Here is a 26,410-nt window from a genome sequence, read left to right as displayed (position 1 = left end):
CCTCAGCGGCCCTTCATAAGGCGGCGTCCGGCGGACCAGACAGCACCCACCTGCTGCATCCACCATGGCTCGCTCCGCCACGCTCTCCGCCCTCTGTCTGGTGATGCTCGTTCTGGCCGCCGTCACCACCCAGCACGCAGTCGAGGGTAAGCCAACAGTCTCATTCTATTATGTGAATCGAGAAGCTCCAATTATGCAAACATCAATATTTTTTTGTGTTCAAACATGTTCCGGCACATTCGTGCCATCATCAGGGAGTGTTTTATTCAGTTCTGTAAAATGTAAACATGTTTTAAGTATTAACTGCTGGGACCAAAGTTAGGCGTAAGACAATTTGCCCCAACACAAAAGAGGACAGATGTCACGAAAACGTAATCCCAAAACGTAACTGCGAAATATTTTCACGCAACAAGATTACGTTTATACAGGGAGCGTCAGCTCCTCCTACCGATTTCGTTTTCATGCAACCCGCGTTTGTATCAGAAACGGTATCCAGACAGGCGGCAGCCACATAACCGACATAAGTTCCCCTTCAGAGTTTTGGGCTAGGGTTAGCAAACGGGGTCATATTGTAAAAAATACAAGTGAGGATAGGCCATGAGTTACAAGGCGTCCGCAGCTCGTGGTCTCGCGATAGCGTCCTCGCTTCCCGAGCACGGGGTCCCGGGTTCGATTCCCGGCGGGGTCAGGAATTTTCTCTGCCTCGTGATGACTGGGTGTTGTGTGTTGTCCTTAGGTTAGTTAGGTTTAAGTAGTTCTAAGTTCTAGGGGACTGATGACCATAGCTGTTAAGTCCCATAGTGCTCCGAGCCATTTGAACCATTTGAGTTACAAGGCATGTATCTTTCTTCAGCCATACTTATGCCAAGTGTCTCCAATCTTTTTTTGTGTAATTAGCGGTGCAGTAGACAGGTTTAGGATGTCTCTGTAAGTTTATTCCGTTTTTGGTACTTAATCTTTCGTAAATGGTGGAGAAACGTTGCCCTACAAAGCGTGTTTGACCAACGGAAACAACGAACTTGACAGAAGATATCAAAATGGGAAGCATGGAAGCAACAGGTTTCCGGTATATAACACAGCAAAAAGATTAATATTCAGCGTAATTCAGCTGCCCGTACCGATGTTGCTTTCGGCAACCCTACACGACACAACTATGTTGTCGGACAGTTCACTCTGGAGATGGGAAGCACATTGTCAAAATGTTGTACAATGACTGGCAAAGTATACAATGACATCTTAGACCTACGTACAAATTTTGCCTATTAAACTACTTTAGAATACTAAGGTGGCGAGTCATATATTAATCCTTTTATTGAGTTATACACCGGAAATTTGTTACTTCCACACTATCCATGTAGATCTGTTAATTTCGTTGTTTTCGGTAGTGAAATACACTTTATAAGGCAACCTTTCTCAACCTTTCATGAAATATTAAGTACTACAAACGGAATAAACTTACAGAGACATCAAAAATCTGTTGCTACACCGCTAACTACGCAAAGAAAGACTGGGGACACTTGGACAAGTATGACACAAGTAAAGCTTATATTGGTCCAAAAAACCGTGTAATTCATGGCCAACCCGCCCTTGTGGCTGGTCATAAATGATACTGCCTATTACCTGTCCGGAAAATTGCTTTTAAAATGTTTTACAGCTCTAGGTAGTATTTTACAAAGTATTGTAAATCAAAATCATCAACTATGTCCCTCCTCACTACACTTTACTAAACATCTAATAACTTAATCTTGAGTGGTTCTGGAAAGAACGGATTGGCCGTCCCTCTTCTTGAAGTTGATTCCACCTTGGTGCCCAGAACATTTTTTTCCTCGTAGCCATGAAGCGCTGATTTAGATATTTGGTGCAGTTGTCCAGCTTTTCTTACGATCAATCCTCTAGACACAATATCAACTACCTTCTTCACGGGTCTTCATCATCAGAGCGATGAAAATCTGAGACGCGCTGTTTTCTAAATGACATAAAAAAAATAGACGAACAGGTTCTTATAGCATTGCGATAATAACTTTTGCTTTATCTAGTGATGTAAACATTGTTAAAATTACTTTGAAACTAAGAGTAACTTTTTCTCGGCATATGTCCCTAATCCGATATCCCAAGTAGCACGCTAATTTGCAAAATTTTGTACTCAGTCTCGCGTTTAGTGTAAAGGTTCCACAGTCAATGACTGACGACGGAATATTCAGCTCAAGAATAAGAATGTGTTTTATTAGTTAGGAAGTTGTCCAGTCATTCCAAGCCTCCAGAATGTTCGAGTGTAGTAACGTTTGAAGCGTTACCGTTTCCTCATTTGCCACAACGTCCATGATATGGTTGGGTTTAATAAAATGATTTTGCACCCATTAATTGGTATGGATTGAACATCTTTCTTGAACAGTTTTCCCTCCTCCTCCTTACGAATACAATAACAGTTGTAAGGAAATCTCCACAGCACCTCTCTTCAAACTATCCTCTTACATCCCAGATACGTGATGTCAGTAGCCATCAGTTAACAGAAATAGACAGTACAGAGAGAAAGACATTCACTAGTATCCAGCAGTTAACCGCCCTGAAAACGACCGCTACAGAGTTGGTCGAAACGTCGGCAATTCCGCAGCTTTAGTGTTTTATAATGAGGTGGCCTAATACCCTAAATTATTTTATTCAAAACTTTCGCGTTTGACTGGATTAGCATAATAAGTTTTGGCCTTACATGTTAACAGGTCAGCATAAATCTGTTTTCTTCTTTCGCAAGCTACGTTGCGTATAAACGTGGGGTGATTTCACACGTTAACTGTCCCTCTTTTAGCTGTCCATCCCCAAAAGCCTTTTCCAAAAACAGTCGTAAGTGGCTTGGCTGAGAAATTGTCTCCTCGTCTAGTATCTATCTATTTGGTAACGGTACTCTTTTTTTTCTTTACAGATGTTCCGATGCTGCTAAGGAAATCAAGACAAATTTTTAATATCGATAACGTAGTCTTCAATTACTAACTTTACTTCCATATCTGAACGCCACAAAGTTCAGTACGGTGTGTGGCAGTACATTGTGTACCAGTATCATTCCCCCCCCCCCCCTACCTGTTTCATTCGCGGATGTCACGCCGGCCGACAGATTGTCGCTTCCCTTTGTCCCATTTTGGACCCTGACTTTGAATTTTAAGGGTCTGTTGAGCAGAACTGTGACGCTCTCAGGCCAGCTAAACAAATTCTTTACGCACCGTGCAGCTCTTTCCAAGTCCTTTATATCTCTTTCGTTAACTCCGTAATGACTCTATAACGTCGAATCATCATCAGCCCATCCAGTTACTTGGTGATGTGGTCTCTTTGAGTCGGCACGCAACAAAGGATCCCAGCAGGTTCTACCATTTCTGCCGATAATGAGCTTCCCGTTGCAAGTTTATTGCATCCAGCTGTCTTTCATAGGTCTCCGGTCCATCTGCAAAGTGTCTTTCCTTCGGTCTTTTTTGGTAAATCGAGCTCCAGTCTAGTATTTGTTTTGGCCATCTGTCATCGTTTCTTCGAGCGATATGACCGTCCACACCCATTTCAATGTATTCTACATCTACATCTACATACATACTCCGCAATCCACCATACGGTGCATGGCGGAGGGTACCTCGTACCACAACTAGCATCTTCTCTCCCTGTTCCACTCCCAAACAGAGCGAGGGAAAAATGACTGCCTATATGCCTCTGTACGAGCCCTAATCTCTCTTACCTTATCTTTGTGGTCTTTCCGCGAAATGTAAGTTGGCGGCAGTAAAATTGTACTGCAGTCAGCCTCAAATGCTGGTTCTCTAAATTTCCTCAGTAGAGATTCACGAAAAGAACGCCTCCTTTCCTCTAGAGACTCCCACCCGAGTTCCTGAAGCATATCCGTAACACTCGCGTGATGATCAAACCTACCAGTAACAAATCTAGCAGCCCGCCTCTGAATTGCTTCTATGTCCTCCCTCAATCCGACGTGATAGGGATCCCAAACACTCGAGCAGTACTCAAGAATAGGTCGTATTAGTATTTTATAAGCGGTCTCCTTTACAGATACACCACATCTTCCCAAAATTCTACCAATGAACCGAAGACGACTATCCGCCTTCCCCACAACTGCCATTACATGCTTGTCCCACTTCATATCGCTCTGCAATGTTACGCCCAAATATTTAATCGACGTGACTGTGTCAAGCGCTACACTAATAATGGAGTATTCAAACATTACATGATTCTTTTTCCTATTCATATGCATTAATTTATATTTATCTATATTTAGAGTTAGCTGCCATTCTTTACACTAATCACAAATCCTGTCCAAGTCATCTTGTATCTTCCTACAGTCACTCAACGACGGCACCTTCCCGTACACCAGAGCATCATCAGCAAACAGCCGCACATTGCTATACACCCTATCCAAAAGATCATTTATGTAGATAGAAAACAACAACGGACTTACCACACTTCCCTGGGGCACTCCAGATGATACCCTCACCTCCGACGAACACTCACCATCGAGGACAACGCTCTTAGCGTCATGTCATTGAACGTTATTGTACGTCCGATATTTACTGTTTTCTTTCAGTCCTTCTTTGTGCTTCTCAGCACTGATCTTTTCATTCCTCTTTGAACTACTATGAATTTTATAGCAATGAACTCAATTAGTGTCCATATCTCACAGCCGTAAATCATTATTGGTGGTATACATCGATGAAACACTGTTTTCGTCTGCTCAGCTGACATCTCAGGTTTGAAAACTGAAGAGAATCTTCCATGAGTTTGCCAGCTCAATTTAATAAGTCAAAATAGTTCTGGTTTTAAGTCTCTTTTTAAAATTACAAGTTCGAAGAGATAGACATAATACTGCGAACCTTTGCAGTTGTGTACTTCCAGCGCATATATTTCCTTCCAATGTCCATTCATTCATCGTGATCTTGGTTTTGTGATAGTTCATTTTTATACTAACGTGAGAGAAGACCAATACAATTTCGTTGGCTAATATTTGGAAGTTCTATACTACTTTAAATAAAACGATGTCATCAGCAAGTCTTAGATTATTTCATTTCTTTCCCAGAAATTAGGTTTCCCAATTTAGTTTAGATATTGCTTTTTCCAGTACTGCTGAAAATAGTCTTGAAGATACACCTTGTTTTACTCACTTTTCAATGGGAAATTCACTGGTTTTCTTCAACAACGCTCACGAACGCTGTGGAAGTTTGGTGCCTCTTTTGGAAATCTGCTGACAAATCTCTCTGGCATCTACCTTCCCCACGACTAGATTTGAGTAGTGTTCCATCTCCGACATTTTTAACCAATCTCTGACCTCCAGCATCTTTCCAACAGCCTGGAAGCAGGGACTCATAAAGAGCTATGAATAAACAAGCGACACTTATGTTGCTTTTTGGATCTCAGCAAAGCTTTTGACACTGCCGATTTTGACATTCTACTTGCTGAACTCAAAAGTCAAAATTTTTCTTCAAGTGCTGCGCAATGGTTCCACTCCTACCTTACATTCTACCACAATGTGTAATGATTGGAAGAAAAATGTTGCGGTGGAAGGATGTAGTATCAGGGTTTCCACAAGGATCAGTATTGGGCTAATTCTGATGATGTGTCAACTACTCTCGAAGACTGTAGGTATCACATACACGCTGACGACATTGTTACATTTAAGTGCAAGTCCAACAAACTCGTGCACAGTCATCCGGTATGTAAATGTCGATTTACTTGCCATATCAGTATCAGCGCAGAGCACAGTTTGAAACTTAACCCATCTAAAACGCAAGCAATCTTAGTAGCTTGCAAAATACATATTACCCTTCAGTTCAGAGAATCTCTTCCACTATTAACCCTAAATGGCACAAAAATAACCTTTCCTTCCTCTGCAAAGAACTTGAAGATAATTCTGAAACATCAGTTAGACTGGACTGAACACGTATAGGGTGTTTCAAAAATGACCGGTATATTTGAAACGGCAATAAAAACTAAACGAGCAGCGATAGAAATACACCGTTTGTTGCAATATGCTTGGGACAACAGTACATTTTCAGGCGGACAAACTTTCGAAATTACAGTAGTTACAATTTTCAACAACAGATGGCGCTGCAAGTGATGTGAAAGATATAGAAGACAACGCAGTCTGTGGGTGCGCCATTCTGTACGTCGTCTTTCTGCTGTAAGCGTGTGCTGTTCACAACGTGCAAGTGTGCTGTGGACAACATGGTTTATTCCTTAGAACAGAGGATTTTTCTGGTGTTGGAATTCCACCGCCTAGAACACAGTGTTGTTGCAACAAGACGAAGTTTTCAACGGAGGTTTAATGTAACCAAAGGACCGAAAAGCGATACAATAAAGGATCTGTTTGAAAAATTTCTACGGACTGGGAACGTGACGGATGAACGTGCTGGAAAGGTAGGGCGACCGCGTACGGCAACCACAGAGGGCAACGCGCAGCTAGTGCAGCAGGTGATCCGACAGCGGCCTCGGGTTTCCGTTCGCCGTGTTGCAGCTGCGGTCCAAATGACGCCAACGTCCACATATCGTCTCATGCTCCAGAGTTTACACCTCTATCCATACAAAATTCAAACGCAGCAACCCCTCAGCGCCGCTACCATTGCTGCACGAGAGACATTCGCTAACGATATAGTGCACGGGATTGATGACGGCGATATGCATGTGGGCAGCATTTGGTTTACTGACGAAGCTTATTTTTACCTGGACGGGTTCGTCAATAAACAGAACTGGCGCATATGGGGAACCGAAAAGCCCCATGTTGCAGTCCCATCGTCCCTGCATCCTCAAAAAGTACTGGTCTGGGCCGCCATTTCTTCCAAAGGAATCATTGGCCCATTTTTCAGATCCGAAACGATTACTGCATCACGCTATCTGGATATTCTTCGTGAATTTGTGACGGTACAAACTGCCTTAGACGACACTGCGAACACCTCGTGGTTTATGCAAGATGGTGCCCGGCCACATCGCACGGCCGACGTCTTTAATTTCCTGAATGAATATTTCGATGATCGTGTGATTGCTTTAGGCTATCCGAAACATAAAGGAGGCGGCGTGGATTGGCCTCCCTATTCGTTAGACATGAACCCCTGTGAGTTCTTTCTGTGGGGACACGTGAAAGACCAGGTGTACCGCCAGAATCCAGAAACAATTGAACAGCTGAAGCAGTACATCTCATCTGCATGTGAAGCCATTCCGCCAGACACGTTGTCAAAGGTTTCGGGTAATTTCATTCAGAGACTACGCCATATTATTGCTACGCATGGTGGATATGTGGAAAATATCGTACTATAGAGTTTCCCAGGCCGCAGCGCCATCTGTTGTTGACAATTGTAACTACTGTAATTTCGAAAGTTTGTCTGCCTGAAAATGTACTGTTATCCCAAGCATATTGCAACAAACGGTGTATTTCTATCGCTGCTCGTTTAGTTTGTATTGCCGTTTCAAATATACCGGTCATTTTTGAAACACCCTGTAACTGCAGTCGGCAAAAAGGCGTCAGCGTCGCTTCATTCAAGCCAGAAATATAAACAAGTATTTCCTTTCAGAGACATTAATACTTCACTATGAGGGTGTCATTTACCAAGGACTTTCGTACGAAAGCTCGTGCAGACTGCAACTGGCGATGAATTCTGTGTACGACACAATTGGGACATACGCTCTTTAGGCCATATCAACCAGCCTACAAACAGTTATCACGGCTACGTACCGATAAGCGTAGAGAGTATCATACTGTGTTAGCTCCCTTGTCTTCTCAGTCATTGCACTCCTTATTTGTCTTTATTTCTCACTCTATCTGAACAGAACAGCACAAATACTCGCTCTCAACAAAGTAAAATTTTCTCACGTAGCAATGCCATGTTTTCTAAATCATTTTGTGCATCAGGAATCAGACTTTGGTACAATCTTCCTCGGAATATCAGAGAAATTAAATCCCTGTCAAACATCAAAAGGCAGCTAATGGTCCATCTTCCATCACAACTGCCATGTCTCGTACATACTGTGCGGTTCATTCGCGTCAGACCCTTCCCCCATGACTTTTCCCAACCCTGGTCGGCAGAGTTTTCTGTTTATATAATGTTCTTTCCTAACAGCCACTTGTCACTGTTATTTCTATTTTCTCCTCTTCCTTCCATCTGATAATGAAAAACATGGAGCCCGCATCTCGTGGTCGTGCGGTAGCGTTCTCGCTTCCCACGCCCGGGTTCCCGGGTTCGATTCCCGGCGGGGTCAGGGATTTTCTCTGCCTCGTGATGGCTGGGTGTTGTGTGCTGTCCGTAGGTTAGTTAGGTTTAAGTAGTTCTAAGTTCTAGGGGACTGATGACCGTAGCAGTTAAGTCCCATAGTGCTCAGAGCCGTTTGAACCATTCTTTTGAAAAACATGGCTTTAAATGAGCTAAGCGATATCATTTAAATGCCATCTACTATCATTATCATTGTTGTTGCTGTATTGTCGGTTGTTATTATTATTATTATTATTGGAAAAGTTTTGTAATATCTTCGGTTTGTGCTATTCCTGATCAGATGTAATAGTAGCAATAAATAAGCAACAAACAAATAAGTAAATTCCTAATTTTCAACGGTTATGACTGATTCCAGTGACTAACCTCCGATCATGTAGAAAAATAGTATCAGGTTTCGCTCTAATTCTATTGCGTCAGAGGTTTCTTTGCAAATCAACGTCTACAATAGGTCAACTACACTTCTCAATTTCTGTTTTTGCTTTACTTTGTTTTTAAATGCTGTAGGTCTCCTGTCTTTAAACAGATTGATAAATTCCAACTGCTTTCTAAACTGATTCTTACTATTTTTTCGTGAACAGCTTGAATAAATAGTCCAGTATTATGTTTGTTCCGAAAAAATATATTGATAATTCCTGCATTCATGTGGATGGTGATGTTTTATGATGTAAACACTTTTGAAAATAGTCGCAAAATCGTCGGAATAGATCGGTGAGATCCTTCGTATGCTGATGGAAGCATTGCACCAAACACTCAGCCTGTCTCTTGCAAACAACACAAAGTTTCCGTGACAATGCTTTACGTAATTGTTTTTTAATACGCCTCACAGCGGCAGCGGCGCTTTGAAGGCCATGACCTCGAAGTACTGTCTTCCCAATCTATCGGCGGCCCTGAGAGGAAGAGCGCACAGCGCTAAGCAGTTCGCACGAAAGTATGCCTGGTCTTTGTTTTCGAAGAACGACATGTTTACCAGACAATACTATTTTTATACGTGTTTGTAATCCACTATTGAACTCGCAACGCACTGTCTCGTGTGCGTGTGGTATGTACGAACGTGAAGAGCAGACTTTCTCCTATCACTACCCAACAAAACTCATATAATTAATGACAAATTCTTCTGAATAGTGCACTGCGAGAGGCAACAATAATACTCATTTACCCTGGCGGTTTTGTTAATGTAATGTATGAACGCGAAACAGATAAAAGCACTGATTTGCATAAATGAAATAAAAATCACAGAAATTATTTACTTGGCGATGTAGATGTTTTTGTCCGTAGATTTTTCTACTTTGACACTATTGACACTAGGTTATTATTATTATTATTATTATTATTACTGACGTTGGGTCCTACTGAACCACGCGATGTACAACAAGGGGTATTTTAAGCACTTCGTTTCAGCTTTAGTTTGTGTTCACATTACTGTTATTCTTTCAGAATGGGCTCTCCTCTGCTCGTCAGGTTAAGTTGTCCCGTTTCTTGGATTTTCCTGTCTGTCCAATTGTCCACTCATGAATTTTCCGCCTAAATATTTTCCTGTCTTGTATAGCAAGTTGTGTTACGCCTGATTCGTCTTCTTTTACTGCACCGATCCATCTTACTGTTCCAATTTTTGCTTTTCTCCGTGTTTAGCAGAATTCTACAATCAATCTACTTAACATGGATCGTAACGTTCTAATAATATTGCCGTAGAATTGTAGCTTGTGTTTTGTGCTATCTGAATACATGCCGAAATACTTTTCACTTTCTTTATTTGCTCTTAGTATGTACTGTGATGCTAACTGTGTGGATTTTGTAAATGGTTAGAACTGAAAGCAAAATGTTAGCGAAATATAGCCGCATCACATTGACGACAGTGAGAGAATATTATAGCAATCAAAAATTGAGTTATGGAATTAATGATCTAAAACCCTGCGTCGTCTAATATTTTAAAAGATTAAGTAAATGTTTATCTTCTTTGAAATCAGTGGTAGGATCCTGAAGTCGTTGTTGAAGAGGGGAGAAGTCTTGTGACGCAATGTTTAGTTTCATTGTAACAAAACGATTTGTATGATAATACACAGCGATAGTCGGAGTTCGTAAAGAAGGTTAGATCGCAGCCTCGGCTTGTGGATATGAAAATGGATAAAGGATAGCGCGCTAATGGCCCGCGATAGATACGTCCATGGCTAAAGTACATGGCTAAAGAACGAATACGTAGTTAAGTTTTTATCAATTATTACTCGAGCAAGAGTACAGAAATGACGGTTACATGGCCTTACAAATTGGCGGTCGGAACAAGAGAGAGTCGATAAGGAGAAGAAGGCTTTTCGTGCTACGCTTTTCTCAACACAAAACAGATAAGATCGTAAATCGGAAAAAAAGACATTAGTCAGTTAATTCGAGATAAATTCGTTTTTAAGCATACGGTTCTACCCCTGACACAGTTAAAAACATTGATTCTCTACAGTACGATCTTTCTACAATATAATCTGGATTTACAGTTTTCCTTAATACTTTTCGTTTTCTCTTTCGGATTTCTTCAGAGTCTGTCTTTCTGTTTAAAACGAATGTCATAGCCTCATAAAGACACTGCGTTGATGACTGTGCTGTAGTGCCAGAGTTTGATGTCCTCTGAGACGCATTTTTTTGTTGTAGACGTCTCTTCTAAGCCTCAAAACTGATTATTTAATGGTCTCAGCTAAATATCTTAAATGCTCAACTCTCTCGATTTACACGCATTTAGTTTTTAGAATTTTCGGCGCCAATACATATATATATATATATATATATATATATATATAAAATATGTTTCGAACCCTCCTCTTTCTGCCGGTTATTTAATAATTTCTATTTGTTTCGAGCTGTTTGAAAGTGCTGGGACTGAACTGCCAGGTCGTCTCCAAAAGATAACCAGTCCACAGTAATAATGGTTCTTCCCAATTTTATGAGTCCGTGAATTTTTAGCTCTGATTTTAGTTTCCGCCACTCATGAATTCCTTTTTTCTAAGACAGAGTTGAAAAGCAATGGAGACAGTCCATCATCTTCTCTCACTCCTATTTTAATTTCAAAATGTTCCGAAATATCTCCTGTGAAGTTTACCTTAGTTTTTGTACCGTTTAGTATTTTACTTATTTTACTAATATTGAAAGTGGTTCTTGTTTTCAGACCTTATTGTTTCAAAATTTGGAAGAGCGACTTCTATTAACAGTTATCACTAAAACGTAAATGAATATCAACAAATTCATCCATTTAAACGTTTAATTACTTATAGATCTAGTTCCACGACGAGTGCCTTTTATTTTTTATTTATTAATTTATTTTGAGTCATCAGTCTTCTGACTGGTTTGATGCGGCCCGCCACGAATTCTTCTCCTGTGCCGACTTCTTCATCACAGAGTAGCACTTGTAACTTCTCAGTTCTTTGCTGGATGTATTCCGATCTCTGTCTTCCTCTACAGTTTTTGCCCTCTATAGCTCCCTCTAGCACCACGGAAGTCATTCCCCGATGTCTTAACAGATGGCCTATCATTCTGTCACTTTTCCTTGTCAGTGTTTTCCACATTTTCTCCGATTCTGCTCAGAATCTCCTCATTCCTTACCTTATCAGTCCACATTCGTTTGTAGCACCACATCTCACAAATACTCCGATTCTCTTCTGTTCCAGTTTTGCCATAGTCCATGTTTCACCACCATACAATGCTCTGCTTCAGACGTATATTTCTCAGAAATTTCCTCAAATTAAGGCCAGAAATATCATTTTTGCCAGTGTTAGTCTGCTTTTGGTGTCCTCTTTGCTCCGTCCGTCGTGGGTAATCTTGCTGCCTAGGTATCAGAATTCCTTAACTTCATCTACCTCGCGACCATTAATCCTAATGTTAATTTTCTCGTTTTTCTAATAGATACTACATTACACATTATGCTTTCCCATTTCTGAGTTTGAGAAACTGATTCAGCAACCTCCCCCCCCCCCCTTCCCAACTCCCCGTATATTGAGCTGAGAGAAATGAAGTAGTCAGCATTTTCCATCGCAGAACTCGCGAATACAGTTTTGCAGTAGTACGGATTAAGAAATGAAACTAAGCGTACTAGACAACAAATGGATCACTCCCGCGAGACATCACACGGTTACCGTGTAACGCTCCCGCAAGCCCTGCGAAAAGCCACAATTCTGCGAAGAAGAGTGAGACGTCCTGCTAAGCCCGCAGGACAGGACAGGTAGTTGGAATTGTGGAAAGTGGCCAAAATGAGCGGCTGTCAGTTACACTCGAATACATTGCATGGGGGCTTAGTTAAATAAATAATAATGCAAATATTTTTAGTAGCTGTAAGTCCGATTACGCAAGTCTCGTAAACGGCTGGCCCTGACTAGTATTTGTACGCAATCTGACCGCATAGAACGACAACAAAGAATAAAATGAAAATTTTCGTTAACACAATTAATTAATTAAGTCCCCAGCAACTATAAAACCTACGAAACCAACAAAGCACAAGTGTAGCTGTTCTGTATGTGGTAGTATGACTCAACGCACATCTGGCACGGTTCTTCTTCAACAAGACAAGAATTTTTAAATAGCAATTATACTGACGTGATAAAAGAAAATTACAAATACTATAATTTTGCAAGAAAACCAAAATTACACTCTAATACAAGAACACAAGCCAGATGGTTTGTTGACTGAACCTGTAATGACACATTATTCAGGACACACAAATAATTAAACAACATAATATTTATTACCTTCATATATATTGACGAAAAGCACTCAGATCATTACAATATCTCCATTGGAATAACATCTGCTATCTCTCGCATCAAACCACTGCATGAAACATGGAACAACACTCTCCACTACCACATCTCACTCTGACTTCACGACATGCAGTGTCCACCACAACTTCTCGGCGAGAACTGCCTGCCGCTAACTCTCAATAAGCACTGCCAGTGGAGGCGGCGGAACAAAACTCTCTGGCGCTGTGGCTCAGTGTAGCCACCTTTCAACATATAACTTTATTTATTTGACCAAACATTGCAGTACAAATTCTTGAACTTAGTTACCGACTGAATATGCCACACAATCTTATGGCTTAAGGGCACAACCACTTTAATTTAAAAACAAAATGGCTAAAAGCCCTTAACTCAAAATTCAGACGCCCAAAAGAATATTTAGAAGGCAGAAGGCCTCACGTTAAGTAAGTTCTATAATTTTCCTGAAGGCCCAAAAATCTAACACTTGAAAAGCAACAACCGTAATTTAAAGACGGCTGAAGGCTCAAGGTAAAATTAAATAAAAAAACACAACACTTAACTTCAATTAGGCTGAAGGCTCGAAACAGTCTGATGCTCGAAAGACAAAGATCCTTAATTTTAAAACGGCTGAAGGCCCGTGACTTACAAGACAACTAAAATAATTTTTATTAGGCAGAAGGCCCAAGGCTTTATCTTTAAACTATATATTAATCAGGCTGAAGGCCCAAACAATCTAACACTTGAAAAGCAAGAAACTTTAATTTCAAAGCTGCTGAAGGCCCATGACTTAAAACAGCACTAAAAACAATTCGACTTTGATTCAAAACCTTCGGCTATGAGCCATACAAATACACACAACAGAAAATAAGAAAAGGCAGTGCAGCTAACGGCGCTCAGAAGTTTCGGGGGTCGGCCAGTACTTGAAATACTAACGTTCACTTAGCCATTCTCGATCCGACGACAACCCAACCAACAGACAGTCAACTTACCCACCGACAAGGTAACTTGCACTCCACTCCACCAGCACACAACCGAGAGTTCAATGCGAAACGTAAAAGGCATGGACGCCCAGAACCAAGCATACATTAAGCTGTCAGACTACACACTGTGCTGGACAGCGACAACATGGTGAGGAAAGGACACTGCCTGAATTTACGTCAACGACCAGGGCAGGTAGCCGGAACGTTAACGGCCACAAGGCAGAAAATTCCGCTGGTGCACTTCAATTGCAAATAACCAAATACAGTTAGACTCCACTGGACGATGGCTAAACCTTGGCCAACTCGAACACACACGTTGTTGCTCGCGGGAATGTCCCAGCAGCCAACAACGAGAACCAAACGGAACAATCTGAACAGTCTTGACTTGCTGATAGATAATCCAAACTCAGCTTTCATGTCCAGGGTCAGTGAGCCACGGACCTCGCAGCAATGGGAACGGCCCCGCACACTCCTCCACTGCGTAGAAGCCGCCAGCGGGCCTGGCCGAACTACGCCCCGCGGAGATTTCCTCGCTGCTCCATGCCTACCGACTGACTGCTCGCACACAGCCCATCTGGAAGCTATAAGCACCGGACCAAAGATAGTGCGAATATCGATACACACCGCTGCTGCCTCTCACTGAGAGAGCGAACAACAGCATAATCGCAATAACCGCGGGACACCAAACACAGAATAGGAACCAAGGTTTAAACCAACGCACAACATGAGCCCAACATGGCTCGAAGAGAGTCTGCAGCTTTCCGTAGGTGACCCAAACCCAGCTGCAGCCATTCATTCATTATTTGATCTCGTAGAGTTGCCGCATTGTGGAGAAGTACACTGCTACATTTCACCCTCTGTTCTAAAAAGTCTTCATTATTTTCTATGGAATTAAGACCGTGTGATTCAGCGGAACGATAAACGTGTGATAAGGTACCTACAGCTGTTCCAAATACACTAACGGAAAAAAGATCGCAATACCAAAAAATAAGTAATGTGTGGTTGTAAGTAGGCTGTTTATATTTTCTTATTGGCAACTATGTAAGTAGGCTGTTTATATTTTCTTATTGGCAACTATGTAAGTAGGCTGTTTATATTTTCTTATTGGCAACGTTACGTAGCACTCTGTATGAAAATCACTGGCTGTGCTGTGTGCGGCCTGTGGCTAGTTTGCATTGTTGTCTGCCATTGTAGTATTGGGCAGCGGCAGCTGGATGTGAACAGCGCGTAGCGTTGCGCAGTTGGAGGTGAGCCGCCAGCAGTGGTGGATGTGGGGAGAGAGATGGCGGAGTTTTGTAATTTGTCATGAACTGCTATATATATTATGACTATTAAGGTAAATACATTGTTTGTTCTCTATTAATATCTTTCATTTGCTAACTATCCCTATCAGTAGTTAGTGCCTTCTGTAGTTTGAATCTTTTATTTAGCTGGCAGTAGTGGCGCTCGCTGTATTGCAGTAGTTCGAGTAATGAAGATTTTTGTGAGGTAAGTTATTTGTTAAAGGTATAGTTGAATGTTACTCAGGGCCATTCTTTTGTAGGGATTTTTGAAAGTCAGATTGCGTTGCGCTAAAAGTTATTGTGTGTCAGTTTAAGCACAGTCTTGTATAAATTGTTCTAAGGGGACGTTTCATGGTAATGAAATTTCGGGAATACATTCGTCTAGGTAATATATTTAAGTGATTAATATTGCAAGATCACAGGTTAATGTAAGCGCGAGGTAAGTCATTGCAAGCGTGAAATGCTGTTACATTAATAACCGGTGTAACCGCTAGAATGTTGAATGTAAGCACGCAGACATGCATGCAGTGTGTGAAACAGGTGTCGGATGTCAGTTTGTGGGATGGAGTTCATGCCTGCTGCACTTGGCCTGTCAATGAATGGACCGTAAATGCTGATTGCGGATGACGCTGGAGTCGTCGTCGATGATGTCGCATATGTGGTCTGGAGACAGATCTGCTGATCCAACAGGCCGAGGTAACATGTGCAGACCCTGTAGAGCATGTTGGGTCACAACAGCGATTTGTGGGCTGCTGGAAAACACCCCCTGAAATTCTGTTCATGAATAGCAGCACAACAGGTCGAAGCACCAGACTGACTTTCACTTTTGGAGTCAGGGTGAGCAGGAAAACTACGAGAGTGTTGCTGCGGTCACACGAAATCCCACCCCAACAGGTGTACGTCCAGTGCGTCTAGCACACAGACAGGTTGTGTGCCGGCCGCGGTGGCCGTGCGGTTCTAGGCGCTCCAGTCCGGAGCCGCGCTGCTGCTGCGGTCGCAGGTTCGAATCCTGCCTCGGGCATGGATGTGTGTGATGTCCTTAGGTTAGGTAGGTTTAAGTAGTTCTAAGTTCTAGGGGACTGAGGACCACAGCAGTTGAGTCCCATAGTGCTCAGAGCCATTTGAACCATTTTTTTTTTAACAGGTTGTATGCAGCCCTCCAGCTGTCCACCTTCTAACCATCACGGCCATCGCTGGCACCGTGACAGAATCAGCTTTCATCAGAAAACACAACAGAGCACGACCCTGCCCTCCAATTAGCTCTCGCTCGACACTACTGAAGGGATGGTTTGATGTCAGTGGAATGCATGCAACAGGGGGACTGGTTCTAAGCTGTCCATGAAGTAACCTTTTTGAAACAGTTCGCTGTGTCACTGTGTTGGCGGTGGTAACTGATGCTCAAATGACTGCTGCTGGTGCGGTACGATGGGCCAGAGCCTTACGCCGAACGCGATGTTTTTCCCTTTCGGTGGCGTCAAGTGGTTGTCCGGGGCCGAGTCTTCTTGCGGCCGTACTTTCTCGTGTCCACCGCTGACAGCAGTCATTTATAGTGGCTACACACCTGCCAAGCCTTTCTGCAGTGTCGCAGAAGGAACATCCAGCTTCTCGTAGCTCTATTACACGCCCTCGTTGAGACTCAGGTGTTGATAATGGCGCCTTTGTCTTGACTAACGTCAGCCCACCACGTCCATTCTCAAAAGTAACTAACACTCACGATTGTTACAGTGGGTATTTAAAAGGAAACTGATCTGCATCCTCATAGTGTTGCTACTATCGTCAAATTTATGGGATTGGCGCGAAATTAGAATAGACATAATCTTTGATGTAGAAACACGCCGACCAATTTTCGTTTATGTTGCAAAACTCCTTCTTGGTGTCACGTTTTTTTTCTGTCTAAGTAGTCGCAGATGGTATGTTCCACACCGCTGGAGGTGCAATAACAACACAGCCCAGGTAAACGATGCAGAACAAGTTTATTAGTAAACACATGAACTCAAGTCTCCTCTAAGGATTAGGTTTTTACATTGACAGTATATTATTAAGTCAGAGTCGGACATGAATGGCATAGTTACTATTTGTTGGGCTGACAGCCTCAAGAAATATCAACGTTACATGCTGAGTACCCCTTGGAAGGAGACAGTTAATAACACAGAGCTCCACGACGCCCGCGGTTCAGAGGTCACATGTGGGGAAAGCCTGGTGGCGACACTAGATGGTCCACGCAGAGTTTGTTGCTGTTTGGAATACGGAATCGAAGCCCCTGCTGGTTCCTTACCGAGACTGTGACCGACGAATTGCTACTGGGGTCAGCATCTGGCCTGGCACAGCTCTGGCGCCAGTAGTGGTGCATGGTACCCCTCCCCCCCCCCCCCACGCACCTACGGTGGCTTGCGGAGTACCTATGTAGATATAGATGTGGATACCGTGAAGGCACTAGGATACAGTCCGTTCTGTTTGTGAGGACGTGAGCCTCCAGAGGCCAAGCAACATGTCCGCGGGGTCACCGACCTCTTGTGGCGATTGCGCTGACGCCTGCCGGGCGGTCGGTCGCACGAAACCGTCTGGGTGTCGTCTGCTGGAGTGGCCCACGCAGCTTTACTGTGTCGGCCACCCATTTAGCACTGATGGAGAGGATGCTACGTGAGAGGTGGACGGCCCCGAAACAGCACCAGATACACTCTAAGATAAAAAATAAATAAATAAATAAATAAAAACGCAACACAGAGGAGCAGTAAAAATTGCTCACAAAAACTTTGGCAGCTAGTGGATGACTGTGTGACGCTGCAACGCAATTTCTACATCTACATCTACATTTATACTCCGCAAGCCACCCAACGGTGTGTGGCCTGTGCTGTCTCTCTGATCCCCTACCCAGGAGTAAGGTTGGCACCACTATACTGCAGAACTACTTCCCAACTAAGATTTCGCCACGCTTTATGGAAAGGTGTGAAGAGGATTAGGAAAGTTCATGTGCAGATTCACATTCACGTACAAGAAATTCATAATACACGACACATATAAATACGTATTATGAAGCCTGACACATTTCTTTCCACCCGTCCACATGGGTTCTGTTGCACCCGCGGCCGGCCGCGTCGCGCAATAAAATTGGCGGCGGAGCCGCCTCCGTTTGTATTTCCCGGTGCGAGCGAGCAGCGAAACCTGCTGCTTATGGAGCGGAAACTACTGTACCGTTTCATCTGGTCCATTGAATACGCGAGGTTTCGTACACTGGTGTCATTCATTGCTGTCGTGATGTTGAATATGTCCCGTTGTAAATGCTTCCAATGATTTAGTTTCTGGTTTAACTTTCTTACACTGTCGTTCTCAAGACCAATATTAAGCAATTTCAGTTTTTCGCGAGACGTTACAAAATTTGCAGCTGGCTGTCTTTTGCTACTGCCGTTACCGCAGCACTCACCCGCCCTGTGTGCATTGTTGCAGGAGCAAGTAGAGCGGTGAGAGCCTCCACGTGCACGCCGGGCAGCACCTTCATGCAGGACTGCAACACGTGTCGCTGCAACGACAAGGGCACCGCCGCCTCCTGCACCACCAAGATCTGCGCCGGGTAGCCGGGCAGCCGCCCACTCCGCTCCGTAAGTCTGCCCACACACTCGCCTGCCGCAGGCGTTAAAAAACATACTCACCTGGCGTGTCGAAACTAATACACTGCGACACCTGAAAGAATACCAAATAACTGTTGGGTTACTTCTGAAGTTAGTGGCAGTTTCCCATAACAACTGTTGAACGCAACAGGTACACGTAACAGAAACTTTAGTCATCAATAATATATTCTCCTTCACTATTTACAACACTCTGCCAATGCTGGAGGAACTTTTCGATTACGCGACTGTAGGAAACGTGCTTGAGGCACAGAACTCGTCGAGCAATGTTCGGAAGGAGTTTTCATCCGGAAAGGGAGTTCCTTGAAGGCTGTTCGGTACAGAGCGGAAAAGGGGAAAATCTGAGGGAGCAGGATCATAAGAGTGAGGTGGGTGAAGAGTGACTTCCCCACCCTAACTCTTTTATAGTGTTCTTTGTCAGCCTAGCAGAATGTGGGAAGGCGTTATCGTAGAATAGCATCACTTCATGCAGACTTCCTGGTCGTTGTTCTTGGACTGCATCTGCAAGACTTCTCAGTTGTTGACAATAAATGTCAGCAGTGATGGTTACAATTCGGGGAAGCAGTTCCTAGTACACCAAACCGTCGCTGTTCCACCGGATCTTTCGAGGACGTGCGCAGGTCTCTGTACGGGGAACTTCTGCTTTTTTGGCGTCAACCATTCCTTTCTTTTCCATACATTAAAATACTCTCTTTCAAATTCTGAAGGTGGTAGGGGTAAAATACAGGGAGCGAAAGGCTATTTGCAATTTGTACGGAAACCAGATGGCAGTTAAAAGAGTCGAGGGGCGTGAAAGGGAAGCAGGGGTTGGGAAGGGAGTGAGACAGGGTTGTAGCCTATCCCCGATGTTATTCAATCTGTATATTGAGCAAGCAGTAAAGGAAACAAAAGAAAAATTCGGAGTAGGAATTAAAATCCATGGAGACGAAATAAAAACTTTGAGGTTTACCGATGACATTGTAATTCTGTCGGAAACAGCAAAGGATATGGAAAAGCATATGAACGGAATGGACAGAACTGCACAAAAATGGAAACGTGACAAGGCGCCTCAGACCGCGCAGCGCCGCCCTGGCGCAGTAAATTTGCACAGCTGCACTAACTACCCTAGTAAGTCTCCCTCCTCAATGCAAATTCCCATCCACATCCCAGTCCATATGGAATTCCCAAAGTGCAGTTCTGCTGTACAGACTCGATAACAAGCATCGGCGCATCTCTGTCATCTTAGACATGAAATTAGCCGGCCAGTGTGGCCGAGCGGTTCTAGGCGCTACAGTCTGGAACTGCGCCCCAGCTACGGTCGCAGGTTCAAATCCTGCCTCGGGCAAGGATATGTGTGATGTCCTTAGGTTAGTTAGGTTTAAGTAGTTCTAAGTTCTAGGGGACTGATGACCTCAGACTTTAAGTCCCATAGTGCTCAGAGGCATTTGAACCATTTTTTTGGACATGAAATTAAGAAGTTGATAAAATCTGCATTTTAAGCAGAAGCCATCAGGCTAATAATGTACAACTGTCTCTCCATATTTGGTCATGGCCCCGTATCTGGCTGAAACCACTCACTGAAAATTGGATCCTACAGAGCTCCTCAGTTCTGGGACTGTTGATTGCTAAGTTTCATCCGCTGTTCCAAATAGTCCAGACTTTTGCTCTAGGGTATAGACCAGGTAATCTTTTTGGGGCAGTCGAGATGCGACAGTGTGGTCAAGTGGTTGGGGAAACAGGTATCTAAGCGCACAGCTCTGTGAATATGTCACCTTTGAAAGCGGAAGTGCCTACTACATAGCTATCACGATGGAAAATGGCCACCGAGAATGTCGAAATAAATGTCCTGATTCATCTCCATGGTAATCTGAATGAATGGGCTAAAGTCATCGTACGAGAAACCCCCCTAAACATCACAGCACCACCTCCGACTTCGATTACACCCTCTACACATTGCGGTTGAACGCCTCATTGGACTGTCGGCCTTCCACCATCTGAAAAAAGGCAAAATCGCTACTCATCGGACCACACTAAACGCCTCCAGTGTGTCGTTTCTGTGTTGTTTGTCATGCGTCCTCGTCGACACTGTAGTGTCCTTTACTATAGAAGAGGATGTTCTACAACACAGATGCACACATGTATTAACAAGGTTCTTCATTTACATTAACAGGAAGCTACTTATCTTTAAGAGAGAGTCCATGTGTTGTGGTACATGCTCTTCCGTAATAGTCCTGTTGCAGACAATATCGGTATTCTAGCTTTTACAAACTGTAGTATCGCTTTGGGTAAAGTACAAGTCCCGCTATGTACACTAATCTGGTCGCATTGTACTGACAGACACCAAGTTGGAGTGCGAGTTAGTGCGCCAGTGACTGAGCGGCTGAGGTAGTGGCTGAGACTGAGGGCCTCCGGTCAGTGGCGGCGATCTAAATATTTGAGGCTGAGAGGGCGTTGGCTGCGTGTTGCTTGCGAGTGTCTCTTTGGCCTCTTCCTGATAGACACGCTTGATCCAGCACCTACTGTCAATTTACTTGTTACAGCTTCGCCGACCTGTGTGCCAGCGACAGCTTACGTCAGCACAGTTTGGTCCACTGAAGACGTGCTACTTTATGTATCGCTGTGATCAATGGCCTTTTATGAGGTAACGACTCCAAATGTCCATGGCATATAGTTCATTTCGCAATGTTCACTAGGAAAGTGGTTGAGATTGACCAGTATGACAGCAGCAACTCGTGTCGGGTCTGGAACTGGCTGTCATTGACAAGACGTGACACTGGACTGTGGTCCCTGTCTGTCAGGACTTTTTTTCCAGTCACTTTTGCCATGCCGTGTTACATGGTTGCGAATATTAAGCCATACATTGGACAATCCACCTCGACACCAAGAAGTCGCGCAACTTGATTCGTGCTGTGATCATGTGCCATGGCTCCACGTGGAGCCATCTTAAGACCTGACCAGACAGAAGGCGGCCTGGCAATGTGGTCCTTGCAGCCGCATTCGGCCGCTGCTGTCAGCGCTGAGGCAGGCCATGCCAGCTGTCCGTAGCTGCGTAGCAGCTGGCTGGGCTGCTGTCGCTACGTCAGCTACCACACTGTGGAACCGCATTAGCTGCCTGCACACAACACACACACACACACACACACACACATACCATTTGACCGCTGTGACCTATATCAGCAGTGGAGGTTGACATCAGTTCTATACCATCTGCACTATAGGGATGGGAAAGACCAACCCGTTAAAATGGAAATCGGTATTTTAGTTCTAAATAACCGGTATTTATCAGTGTTGCTTTGGTCTCGGTTAGAGAAGGTGTTTTTCTTTATTGTTTACTAATAACCAAATAATAAACCTAAATACCAATTAACCATAGCAGCAGTGCTGAAATGTTTCGTTTTTAAATAAATCGTTCTTTTAAAAAAAGGAGTAATTTTTATTCGTAAAACTTGCATTGGTTCGAAACACTGAGTTGCTACAGAAAATGGAGGAAGCGCTCAGCACTATTTTAATAACAATGCCGACAGAAACGAGCGACAAACACATAGCATAAAGGTCGGGACACACATGCCCGGACCGTGGCCGTGCCGAAAGCCCGAGACACGTCCGAGTATCGGCCGTCACCCGGACAACGAAATACATCATTAAAACAAATGTAGCGGGCCGCACTTGACCGGGCCGTGCACGGGGAACATCCACGGGCCGGGGCCGGGCCGGGCGGGATTCGCCGTGTTTAATTTTTCACGTGACGGACACGGCCTGACGGTAGAACTGCGCAAGACTGTTCTGTGTACAAAACATGGATGTGGAACGACTAATAGAAGAAGTTCATAAGTTTCCTGTTCTTTACGATCAGGGAAGTGAAAACTACAGGAATATCGAGTACAAAGACAGAGCTTGTCATCAAGCTAAAACAGGATTTTTTCAATTGTACAAGACTTTGAGGTGAAGCAACTCATGAATGACGTATCAGTCCATCAATTCACTCCATCATCCTCCAATTCCTCAGCAAAATCTGTTTCAACACCATATCCTTCACCTGTGGAAAACGAGTCAACAGAACCTACACAGCAGCTTTTGGATCTGCAAAGGGATTCCCACGATTCGTATATAAATAACCAAAGCGATCATCCTCCAAGTTCCCCTGCATCCTCATCAGCTTCAGAAACTAATTCACTGAATAGTCCTCATTTATTTTTCTTAGGGTAGTAGAAATTTAACTGTATTATTTACTAACTTATGTATTTATCTTTTAATTACTAAAGTAATAAAATAAAAATGCTGTCCTTAAAACTTCATATTTATTTGTGTTCTGTGTACATTTCTTTAACCTACCTTAAAAAAACAGCCAGTCGTTCTTTGGGCGAAACTGATACTCTCCAGAAAGTGTCCTATTTTCTCAGTCTTGGTTCTAATTTCTTTAAAAGTTCACCGAAGCTGTACTGCGTCATCCTATAATATTCATAAAACTTAGTCTCATCATCTATGAGATGAGAAAATATGTTCGAAACTCTCCCTGTACTGGTCTTGTTTTCCAGGCACTGTGGATCCATAATTTTCTTCTTCTTTTTTGCCTTGGTTCTTTTTCCTCTTCGTCTAAAGCAAGTGCTATAAGTCCTAATTCACTATTACGAAAATTAGTGAACATGTTTTACAGCTTTCACAAACAGAAACAGATCACCGCGTCCGAGTCGCTACAAAGAACAACAAAGACACGGACGTGCTCCGGCCATGTGTGGCCCCTGCAGGAACGGACCGGAGCACGGCCGTCGCTCGTCCGACGCTCGGCCCTGACACGGCCCGGACGTGTGTGTCCCGACTTTAAGAGGTGGTGCAGCATTGCTGCGACAATAACGTCCCTGTTGCCGTGTGTCGTGGCCTAAGGCATGCGTGAACGTGTGCAAGACTCGTCCCCACACTTCCTATACGGTAGTTTGCCGCTGACGTCGCCATACATCCGTTGTATTGTAGAATGGCGAGAACCCTAGTCTGGAAACGTTTTTACGAAGTCACGTACCAATGAAGTACAATTTGCGTAAAAGGCTAGAGATTTATCAGCCGTTTCTATGAAATAAAAATGAAGAAGGAATTATGTAAGGCCGAGCGGTTCCAGGCGCCTCAGTCAGGAACCGCGCGACCGCTACGGTCGCAGGTTCGAATCCTGCCTCGGGCATGGATGTGTGTGATGTCCTTAGGTTAGTTAGGTTTAAGTAGTTCAAAGTTCTAGGGGACTGATGACCTCAGATGTTAAGTCCCATAGTTCTCAGAGCCATTTGAACCATTTTTTTAATTATGTTAACAGTAATAAATTTAAAACTTCACAACAATTCATTAGTAGTATAAAATAAAAATAGAAAACAGTTAACATGTTGCCTGTGTCTACAACAATATGCGTTCAGCTGCTTATACCCTTGAAAACGGACAAATTAACATCAAAAATAGAGTTCTTTGACCTAAGTTTTCATCTTTTAACACTGACTATTCACGATGCCCAAACAGTGGTTTCACCTCCGATTACAAGAAGATTTTGGAGTAAGGTTTCAAAAAACTGGTGGCTTTTTCTAGTATACTATAACTTATCATTTTTAGTGAAAACCAGCAAACGGTGGACGGACTAAGTTTTTCTGTTATTCGCCTATTTAATACAAACTGTTCGGTGTCTATGGTTATTGCAGGAAATAACGGGAATAAAAAAGCGAAAAGTCGGCTATTTCATAAACCGGTTGTTTTGTGCAGTTTTAACACTCAGGTTAACCGAAAAGCAATTGTTTCAGCGATAACCGCTATCCCTACTACAGTGCTCCAAAACTAAGGCTATGATTTACGAGGTGTCCCAGAAATGTTGCGACAGACTTTCTAAGGAAAAAATCGAAGATAAGAATCAGTGTCCGGAAACGTCATCCAACGACGATGCAGAGCGTCGGAGCTACAGCCGCCGACGCCTGCCGCTAGGCATAAAAAGTGACTTGTATGCCGACGAACCGTAGGCGTAACATCTGGCAGTGTTATTTGTTATTTATTGATCGCGACTGATTGCTACAGTGGCCAATGGAGAAGATAGAGCTAGTTATTGCGTAGACAGGCCTTGTCTCCTATGAATGCTATGCTGTGTTGCCTCGGCGGATGACGGTTTCAGACAAGGGTTTCCATCCACAGTTCATATTTCTCCTGGAGCCCTCTGAAATGTACAACGTTTTTCTGCGTACAGAAGAAAACAAACTACAGATGGAAACACGAGTTTGTTATCCACCAAGATAACAGATCAAGGCATTCATAGGAGACAAGGCCCTTCTGCATTGGCGATCGTGGGAGTCACTCTCGATCAGCGAATAAGAAACAACGTTGCGAGACGTTCCGCCTACGGTCCGTCAGCGTACAAAGTCACCTTTGCTGCCGAAGGGCTTGCCTAGAGGCAGGCGCCGGCTCCTGTAACTTCGACATTCTGTGACGTCATTGGGTGACGTTTCAGGACACAGGTTCCTATTCTCGATTTGCTCCTCAAGACACCCTCTGCAACCACTGTTTGTCGAAACATTTCAGGGACATCCTGTATATTTTGACCAGAGATCTTATGCTTTGCAGATGTACTCTGAAGTGCAAATACAGTGCAAGTGCAGCGTAACACGTTGCGACCCTGCAGATGCTCTTCTGGGCAATCACTGAAGGTCAAAGATACGCAGCCGATTCTGGAAGAAGATTATTTTGCGTCGTAACTTTCTCATTGTTTAACTCATGATAACTTGCGACAACTGCACGTAACACGATGTGTACTTTTATCTACTAATTAAAACTACCACCACCATTTTTTTAATTTTCTGCAACTTCTTACACTAGTGTAAAAGATCAAAAGCAATGCCCTAGTAATATTGTTACAGCTAGAGTGCTACTAGTAGAGCTTCATGAAAACGGCTCCATGGTAACCGAGAATCGTTTTTCTCTTTTCAGAGCAGGCACCGGTCCTCCACATCCAGGATGCTGAGAGTCGGGATGTGCAGTTCTCTGTCTCCTTCAGTGCCTCGCTGCTGATCTTGCTGCACGTGCTCTTCATGCTTGAATCCTCTGTAATTCTCTGCTATAGTCTTAAAACTCTATTCACGAGTGGTCCACAAAAACCTGTGCATTCGTTATGAAATAAATTTAGAGTGAATAATAAATACCAATTTGTCTTTCATTACCAAAGAACTTTAACGCTAGATACCTGACAGTGGAATACGCACATGCTTTTTACTCTTTCTACAGCACTGAAATACACCAGGACTGAGGTTACACAATTGTAAATGTGAACATAATTGAAACTTTATGAGAATCACAACACTTATCAATTAAAAGTAAGTACCTGTGAGAAAGCAAATTGAAAATGAAAACATAACTGAAACTTTACGAGAGTCGCAATACTTATTAATTAAAAGTGATGAAGCAAAATTTATAGTAATGAACAGAGTAAATAATAACAATACCAAAGAGACATATACAAATCTGCTGTAAAATTTGACAAATGAGACTAAAATTGTAAAACACTTCTTCGATGTACCACGTCCCAATACCCTCTAAACAACAAACTGGGTAATACTTTGACTCTTTTCC

The 26,410-nt window shown here is 43.3% G+C and overlaps 1 long non-coding RNA gene across 1 annotated transcript; it reads left to right on the top strand.

The window, feature by feature from the left end:
- LOC126101055 (uncharacterized) lies at positions 1-25,980 on the top strand. The gene is made up of 3 exons (XR_007522248.1): positions 1-146; positions 18,672-18,823; positions 25,772-25,980. It is a non-coding gene; the product is annotated as an uncharacterized LOC126101055 (long non-coding RNA).
- Positions 25,981-26,410: the final 430 nt, after the last annotated feature.

This window comes from Schistocerca cancellata, chromosome 9 (genome assembly GCF_023864275.1).
Source record: "Schistocerca cancellata isolate TAMUIC-IGC-003103 chromosome 9, iqSchCanc2.1, whole genome shotgun sequence".
Classification (NCBI taxonomy): domain Eukaryota; kingdom Metazoa; phylum Arthropoda; class Insecta; order Orthoptera; family Acrididae; genus Schistocerca; species Schistocerca cancellata.
The sequence above is the reverse complement of the archived record's forward strand: the minus strand, read 5'-3'. Positions and strand labels throughout refer to the sequence as shown.